The sequence below is a fragment of the Equus asinus genome, chromosome 17, assembly GCF_041296235.1.
Source record: "Equus asinus isolate D_3611 breed Donkey chromosome 17, EquAss-T2T_v2, whole genome shotgun sequence".
NCBI lineage: Eukaryota > Metazoa > Chordata > Mammalia > Perissodactyla > Equidae > Equus > Equus asinus.
Genome location: NC_091806.1, coordinates 13374665 through 13384140, shown reverse-complemented (window position 1 = coordinate 13384140; position 9476 = coordinate 13374665). Strand labels below are relative to the sequence as shown.

At 36.9% G+C, this 9476-nt stretch overlaps 1 pseudogene; it reads right to left on the bottom strand.

The window, feature by feature from the left end:
* Positions 1 to 2113: 2113 nt before the first annotated feature.
* LOC106823622 (olfactory receptor 8K3-like) lies at positions 2114 to 3062 on the bottom strand (annotated as a pseudogene).
* Positions 3063 to 9476: the final 6414 nt, after the last annotated feature.

Sequence of the window (9476 nt, the reverse complement as noted above, 5' to 3'; positions counted from 1 at the left end):
CAAACTTTTGAATTTTAGCCATCCTGGTGATTGTGTAGTGATATCACAGTATAGTCCTGCATTTATCTAATCATTAATTATTTTTTTAACACATTCATGTATTTTTTGGCTGTTTGGATATCCTCTTTTGTGAAATATTTCTTCAGGTGTCTTGCCCTTTTTTTTGCTCAATAGATTGACTGTCTTGATCATACTGATTTTAGGATTTAGGCAATATATTGTTGTTTTACTGTTGTTGTGTTTTGTTTTGTTTTTACAAATTTCTGATATCACTACATTGTAGGGTGTACGCGTTTCAAATGTGTTCTCTCAAGATTTCTTTTTCACTCCCCTATACTGCATTTTGAATCAATGTAAGTTTTTATTTTGGATGAGTGCTAGTTATCTAACTTTAATGTTATTATTTTTGTACCCTTCTTAATGAATTTTTGCTTTTCCCAAGTCATGAAGATATTATTTTCCTTTTTTGAAGAAATTTTGTGGTTTTAGCTTTCATATTTATATTCATAATATATCTCAATTAATTTTTACATATAATTCAAACAAATGAGTAAGGTTCATGTTTTCAATGAATTGACCCAATTCAATTGGGTTAGTTTTCTGAGAAGCCCTTCTTTCCTCATTACATTGTAGTGGAGGCTTTATTTCAAATCAAGTTAAATTACACATGCGAGTCTATTTTTGGACTCTATTTTTATGTCTTTTATTGGTCTGTCTGTCCATAGGTGTACTCATGACATAATTTTTCATTTTTTGCTGAGGAAGATTCACCCTGAGCTAACATCTGTCACCAATCTTCTTCTTTATTATTTTTCTTGCTTGAGGAAGATTAACCTGGAGCTCACATCTTTGCCAATCTTCCTCTGTTTTGTATGTGAGTCACTGCCACAGCATGGCTGATGAGTGTTCCAGGTGCACACCCAGGATCCAAACCCATGAACCCTGAACACCAAAGTGGAGCTTGACAAACTTAACCACTATGCCACAAGTCTGGACCCCACGACACAATTGTTTAAATAAAATAGCTTTATTAGATGAATTGATGTTTGATATTGGAAGTCTTCTGTATTCTTTCTTATTCTAAGATATCGCCCTGGGTATTCTTGATCCTTTGCTTTTTCACCTAAATTGTGATGTAAATCTAAGTATTAAAAAATACTATTGGAATTTTGATTGTTACTGCATTGAAGCTATAGGAAAATTAAGGATAACTGACCTGATCACAGCATTCATGTCTTTAACCAATGGACATGATATATTGCTACATGTATGTCTTCTTTTATAATTCAGTAATGTTTTTATAGTTTCTAGCAATGAAATCACTCAAATCACTCATTAGATTTTCCTCTATATATTTTACAGATTTTTTTGTGTAATAGATACTTTAAAATTTCATTTTAACCTGTTTTTTGTAGTATACAGCAAAATAATTGATATCTTACAGGCTGACCTTATATCCAGCAGCCTTGCAAAACTCATTATTCACAATGTTTTCCCTTGAAGATTCTTTTGGATTTTTAATGTATGTAATACACCACTTGAAAATAATTAGACTTTTATTTCTGCTTCTCCAAGCGTATATATGTTCACATATCATAATTTAACAGAAATCTGAGATTCCACCCACCACAAGGGAGATAGAGTTAAAATATCACTAATACAGATATTTTGATGTATTCGTCTTTTCTGTATGTATGTCCAGCACATAGAACAGTAACTGCAATCTTCTATATGTCAGTAGGCCAGTATGATGGTCACTGGTATTTAAAGAGTGTGTGAGACACTGAAAATATTTTATTAAAAAACACAAGAATACCTTTAAAAAAAGATTATGAAATGAATGCATTAAGAAAGATTTCCTTTTAATTGCGTCATAAGCACTTGTCACTGTGAGAACCGTGATCCAGACTTCAGGCTTTTGTACTGAAACTTGAAGACAAATCAAAGTTGATACCAGAAGGATGGTCACCATTTGAAAAGCTGTCAGTTGAAAATAAGAAAAATATTTCTGGTTTCTCATGCCTTTTACACATTACTGCTTCTAAATTATTATTATATGTAATAAACAATTCTCTATAACCTAATTTATTGTATATACATTCTCTATTGAACTTTATATAGGGAGTTTGAGCAGATTTTTCCAAAGCCTATGGAGGACATCTTTTACCTCTTTGTTCCTCATGCTGTGCATCATGGGATTCAGCATGGGTATAGCAAAAGTGTAAAATACAGAGGAGATTTTATCAAGATCAAAGGAATGACTGGTCTTGGGATGCAAATATGTAAAGGATAGAGTCACATATAATACAATTACCACTATCAGGTGAGATCCACAGGTGGAGAAGGCCTTGTGCCTGCCCTCCGCAGAGTTCATCTTAAGGATGGCCATAAGGATCTGTATTTAGAACGCAAGAACTATCAGAAGAGATGAAATCAAATTAAATGCTGAAAACATTAGTATTATCAACCCAATTTGACATATGCTTGAGCACAGCAAAGTTAACAAGGGAAGACTGTCACAGTAGAAATGACTAATTACATTATAGCCACAGAGGATGAAATAAAAATCCTTACGGTGGTTATCAGAGAGAGAACGGCACTATACAGATTGGGGACTGTCTCAGCATGCAACATACCCTTTGTGACATGATGACTGTGCAGAGGAGGAGGTTACAGATGGCCACATAGCAATCATAGGCCATTGCCGACAGAATGAAAAATCCACTAATGATGAACAAAATGAAGAAAGATAGCTATGTAGCACACCAATTATAGGGGATTGTATTTTTATTCGCTACAAAATTTACCAACATTTTGGGTCCCACAGCTGTTGAATAACCAAGATTGATGCAAGCCAGATGTCTGAGAAAAAGGTACATGGATGTTTATAGCCTGCAGTCCATCTTGGTGAGAATGACCATGTCCAAGTTGCCCACCACTGAAATCATGTAGATGATGAGGAAGAGCCCCATTAATAGAGCCTGCAGCTCAGGATGGTTTGTGACTCCCATGAGAATGAATTCCTTTAGCAATGTTAAATTTTGTTTGTCCATCCAGGCCATTATGAAAAATAACTGAGGGGAAAATCATCAGAAGAGTCATTGGGTTTATGGAAATGATATCTGTTAAACTTTTAATATGCAAAGCCATTATGTGTAAGATAAATCTAATTTTTTTTAGATGCAGTGATTTACCCTTTTATTTTTTTTACTTTATTATTTTTTGTGAGAAAGATTAGTCCTGAGCCAATGTCTGCCACCAATCCTCCTCTTTTTGCTGAGGAAGACTGACCCTGAGCTAATATCTGTGCCCATCTTCCTCCACTTGATATGTGGGATGCCCGCCACAGCATGGCTTGACGATCAGTGCATAGGTCCGCACCTAGGATCCGAACCGACCCTGGGTGGTGAAAGTGGAACATGCAAAGCTAACTGCTATGCCACTGGGCGAGCCCCGATATGCAGTAATTTAAAACAGGATCCATTCCCATCATTGAATCTAGATCCAATTTAGAAACCATTGCAAACTAAAAGATATGGTAGCAATTTTATTTTTTGCGTCATGTACTAGTTATCATTACAAGGTGTATGCAGTTCCTTTATGGTTCTGTCAACAATGCATTATTGGAAAAGTTTGGCCTAGAGTGGGAATTCTGATTTTTTTTTCAAAAATGTTTTTCGTTTAGCATACACAGAACTAGTTAAAACATATCAAATTTTATAATGAATTATAATAAAAAGTCATAGCCTTCTACTTCTTGTTCCCACAACTTCAGTCCCAATCTCCAGATAAAACCGTAATTGACTAATTTAATAGAATTTGATTTGCTTTTCTACATGTAGTTGCACATGTTTAAATGGTATTCTCATTCTAATATCCATTTGATCTTTTTAAATTATATTCTCATTCTACTGTGCTTTAAAGAGTTTTAAATATTGTTTAGTGATTTTTTATAATGATAGAAAATAATTTAGCTAACTTGCAGAAGTCCCCAACATGTTCACTCTAATGCACATAAATAGCTTTTTTAATTCCTCTAGAACCATGTGTCTGAAACTTTAGCACTTGTGTGCTGATTTTGAAGTTTCTGATGTTTGCTATGTTACATATCAAGTAAGGTCTGTATCTATAGTTTATTCACTCTGAGAAAAAATAATTAGCAGGCATTCCCACATTTCCTTTACCTTTAGCACTAGTATCTTTGAAATGATGGGTTTAATGCTGTAGTTATATTTCTCTAACACAGTTTAAGACAAGTAAAAAAATTATTAAAGCATTTCCTAGTGAATACCTAAAACCTCCTGGTAAACTACTATGAACATACTTATTTGATAAAAAGAAACATCACTCTAAGGTGGAGATTTCTCTCAAATGCCTCAGGGTCTGGTAAACAATAGCATTGCATGGACTCTAAGGACAAAAGGTAAAGAACGTGATAGGGAACAAGGGGAATGAGAAATCACAAGGTTGATTAGAGATTCACTCAAATTTTACGTCTTTAAATGTACATGAACAGGACAGATAAATATTTCATCCATGTAAAGTGAATTGGATGTGAAATTTATAGAAATAGAGTATATGCACTATACTGCAATTTGAATATTATTCTTACAACTTTATTACATCATCCATCAAGAATACATCAAATATTTTGATTTAACACATTTTTAATTTAAGGATTGCGTTTTCGGTTTCTCTGCTTCCCCAACTCCTTTCCTCTTCAGATCGTTTTAAAGAGAGGTGCTTCCAAACGTTCATGGAAAGAAATCATATGTGGTTATTACAAACTCTCCCAGAGTTTAAAAAATCTGGACCATACTGCAACTCATCCTAAGAGGACAGCAAAATTCTGATTAAACAGTATATATATAATAAAAACCAATGTATTCAGGCCTATCATTTAACATAGATAGATGCAAAAATCCTAAAACATATTAAAATATTATTGATAGCGATTTTAAAAATGTATTAGAAAATTGTACATTATATTTACGCTGGGTTAGTCCCATGTTTGGCTGGTAGGTTTAATTCTGGAAAATCTATACATATAATTCACTGCATTATCAGACTGAATTATAACAAAAATACATAAGCCTTTGAATAGATAAAGAAGTAATATCATTTAGATAGGACACAAACAATAAAAATTAGAATTAAAAGAGAACTTCCATAATGACAGAAAATTTTATAAAAGCTAGATGAACTTACTCTTAAAAGGAAAATGATGAGGATTATTTTAGGCTGATTACTTTTAAAAACTGCAGATGAGAAGGGGGCTCTCAGGAGTGGAATTTGCTTGCCCTTTGACGAGAGACATTTGCATTTGTGAAGGAAGTCTCCAGCTGTGGGGGGTGTCTTGCTTTCTGCACCAGGAGGAAGGGAGGATGACCTTATCTCTGGAAACTCTTAATGGGGAAGGCAAGGACTTAAGTTGTTTACTGTCTGACAACCTCATGTAACTGAGCCTCACCCACCCCCCCCCCCCCAACATCCTCCTTGTCTTTAGCTGAAGATAATATTTAAGTGGTCGCTTTTGCCATTTACTTAATCCGGTTTGATTATCTAAAAGTCATAGGACCACCCATTAACCAGACCCTACCAGCACTGGTAACATTTTAACAGTCCTTTTTACATATTCTTTCCTTTGTCTTGTAAAGAGATAACTCACATACCTATGCCGTAAATTTAGCCATACTCTCCACCCATGTTTGCAGCAGCAGCAGTGGCAGCAGCAGCTCCTCCTGCCTGTGGGTCCTGTCCCCATGCAGCAGCTCTGACTGCCCATGGGCCCTGTCCCCATGCTATTCCACACTATTCTCTAAATAAAAGAGCACTACTGCCAGACCTTGAGAGTCCAAGAAATCTTTCTTTCGACTCATCCACTCACCAACCCCACATCAGAAAATAATTAAAATTTTATGGAGAAACATTATGCAAGTTCTAAATAAATTGGTAGAAAAACTATGCTCCTGGATTGCACAATTTGGTGTTATAAAAATGTCAATTCTCCTCAAATTACTCTATTCGCTCAGTGCCTTCCCAATCAAAATCTCACTAGGAGATTTTGTAGAATTCGACACTGATTTAAAATGTATTTAGAAAATGAAAATTATAAAGAATAAGCAAGATACTTTTGAAAAGACCTGAGGTACCAGGTATTCAAACTCATAACGCTAGAGTTATTGAGAGAATGAGGAACTGGCACAAGGATGGGTAAATACGTCAGTGGAACAGAATAGAAAACTGAGGAAAAGACCCATGATTGTATAGAACTGTGGTGTATGACAGAGGGGGCATGTCAGGACGGTGAAGTAAAAATGGTCTATACAGTAAATGGAGCTGGATAAAAGGATTATCCATATAGGAGATGATGAGATTGGATGTTTAGCTCATCCATATAAAAATCAATCCTAGTCAAGAACTTAATGTTATAAGAAAATGTTTAACCACTTACAGCCTTAAAAACTAAAACCTCTGGATCTCTCTAAATAAGCAGAAATTTTGCAAAAATCAGATGAGAAATTTAAGATTAACTTGACAGATTAAATCTACCTCACAAAATTACTCTATCCAAAAATCTATTCACAGTATTAACAAAATATTTGCAGAAAGTAAAAACAAACATTCATTAATAGTAACCAAACAAGGAGAATGTCAAACTATAATGCCTTAAGATACAAAAAGTTATACCCAAAGGAAGGGATATTGCACAGTAGTTAGTTCAGTTTGGCCAACCTCTTCACCCCAACATCACAGTACTGTGATTTTACAAATCCTTCAAGCTCTTCCGAAACACAACTGAGTTGATCATTTATGTACTCCTTCTCCCACCGCCCCTACCCAAAGAATGACTTGAAAGACACAGGGAAAATGAGCAACAAGTCATTTACCTGATGGAAGCAGAAACTTCAGAGCTGTACCAGGAGTTGGGGAATAGATCTGAAGCCCAAGGATATCCTCCCATGCAAATGCAAACACCCAGTGCAGACTAAGTATTCTACAAGATCTTGCAAATAGCCTCAAATGAGCAAAATGGGTTAGTCGCATTGAGAACATTGTCTTCTCATTCAAAGGTGGGAGAGAATGGAAGAAGGTGAACAATGAAGGAAGAATCTTGAATGGCTCTAAAAATTGTCAGGCTCAGTAGTCTTTGGAGTGTGTCAGCATCACAGACATATATACACATATTATTTTAAAATCATTTAAAAAGGACAAATACCCATACTTCTTTCATCCAGCACTGCTAATAAGGCCATGAGCATTTATATACGTTTCCATTCCTTATTGTGTAAAATATACTGCATTATCTCTATAAGAGCACACTAAATCTGCAATAAAGTGGCATTAGTGAAAAATATAAGATCAATATAAATCTTTTCTAGTTACAACTTTGGAATCTGATAAAATGTGCTGATTGGCCAATCTGACTTGGTGAATACCAAAGTTTTGGAACTTAAGATGTGCTGAATTATGCCTTCTAGCTGTGTGATTCAGTGCCAATCCCCAAGCCACTATTATGTGGCTTGTCATGATCTTTGAAATTTTTTTAAAACTGTGCTTCATTATAATTATATCCCTTTATGCTAGACAAAATTTTACATGCTGAGTAATATGGCTTGTGCTGCACCAGTGCCATATAACTGGGACCTGTGCTGACGTATGGGAAGGTCTCCTACACGCCTCTTCCCATCCTTCAAAAATAATTTTCCGTATTCACTTGTGGTGTGTGCAATTTATAACATGAAGAACAACAGATCAATAAGGAAATTTCCCTTAATACACTTAGGTACATTATGAGAAAGAAAAGGAATATGCAAACCTTGAATAGGGAAGTGCTTAAGGTGTGGTAAGTTCACCAATACTGAAAGCAGAACACATGTACCTGACTAATAATTCTTCCAAAGATTGATCTTCTTTGACCATTTAATTGCACTGATTTTAAACTTGGTTTTGTCCCCACTATAAATATGTTAGGAGATACTTCCAAGCCTTTAGCCTCATTGATGCAGGCTTGATGAGCCAAGGAGTGAAAAGAAATACTTCTTGGACTCTCAAAGTCTGGTGGCAGTGCTCTTTTATTCAGAGAAATGCATGGGAACAGGACCCATGGGAAGTGAAGAGCAGCAATCTGTTGATGGCAGGGCTAAATTTATGAGGCATGGGAGATTTCATCAAGATGGCAAAAAGCTTAGGAAGACTCTGAACTCATCTCCTCCCATATACACAAACAGGTTACAACTATGTTTGGAAAAATTACCCTGGATTGAAAACTGAAAACTGGATTAAAAGAACTCCCATAAAAAGAGACAGTCCTGACTAAGGCAGAAGAGGCAAAAATTCCTTCTGGAGAGGAAAAACCCACATTTGGGAGCAGTGGAGCTTCTCAGCTGGCCAGGCAGGAGTCACCCTAAGGTAAACAGCCCTCCCTGAGAAGTGAGGTCCAGAGCGGGGGCTGATACTGCTGTAAGCATACCTCAGACTCAGCCCAACTGAGATGAGGGTCTTACTGTCTGGTGACAAATGAAAATGGCAAGTAATAGGATATATTGGAGTATATGAGGAAGCCATTTTGTGTAAACATAATTCGGCCTGACCTTGTCTTTCCAAAAAGGCCTGACCAAGGCCATTGAGCATGCATTGTATATCTGCTTTAGAGATTCCCTATGGCAAGAACAAAGGCCCTTGAGATAAAGGTGAAACTTCCCTCCCCCTCCCAACATTGGTATTCCCTTAAGGATTAAGCATCTTTCTTTAGGCTAGGAACTGATTGCTGCACTCACCTCTGACCACCCAGCTCGAGACAATAGACTTGCCTCCTGCTATTCCCTCTGAGATAGCAGACCCACTACCTGCTGTGTCCATCAAGCTCTGTGCTGACAGGGCAATCTTGTGACTATTGTGGGAGGGACATTTCAATCATATGTAAAGCATCCTCGGTGGGAGTATATAACCATGCTGTATACCTCACTTCTTTGGTGCCCTTTCTTCCTTTGGGAAGAAAAGCCCTGGGCCATGGTCCTCAGATTTCAGCTCAGAATAAACTCACCCAAATTTTCAATTACAGATTGGTTATGGATTATTTTCATTGACACTGGCTTCACTGGCTATTAACTGCAGCAAGGATACCCCCAGAAAAGCTTTCAGAAGAAAGCCCAAAAGACCCAGGTCTTAAAGGGCCCACGCACAAACTCATTATTTCAGGAACCTAAAATCACCATAGAGAATGTTGACAGTACTTTGGTGAATCAAGACTCACCTGGTGGGCTCTGGGGGCAACTTGGTGAGAGGAAGGACCTCTCTGTAGATTGAGACATTGATGGGGCCCATTGTTCTGACCTGGTCCGGGTGTGCTGACACAGACCCCAGTGGATGCCATTGAGGTTCTTCCCATGGCCTGTTAGCCCAGGGGTCTGCTACACCCACTAGAGCATGGATTAAATCCAGTTCATCGGGCAGGCAGCCCACCCTAGAGAATG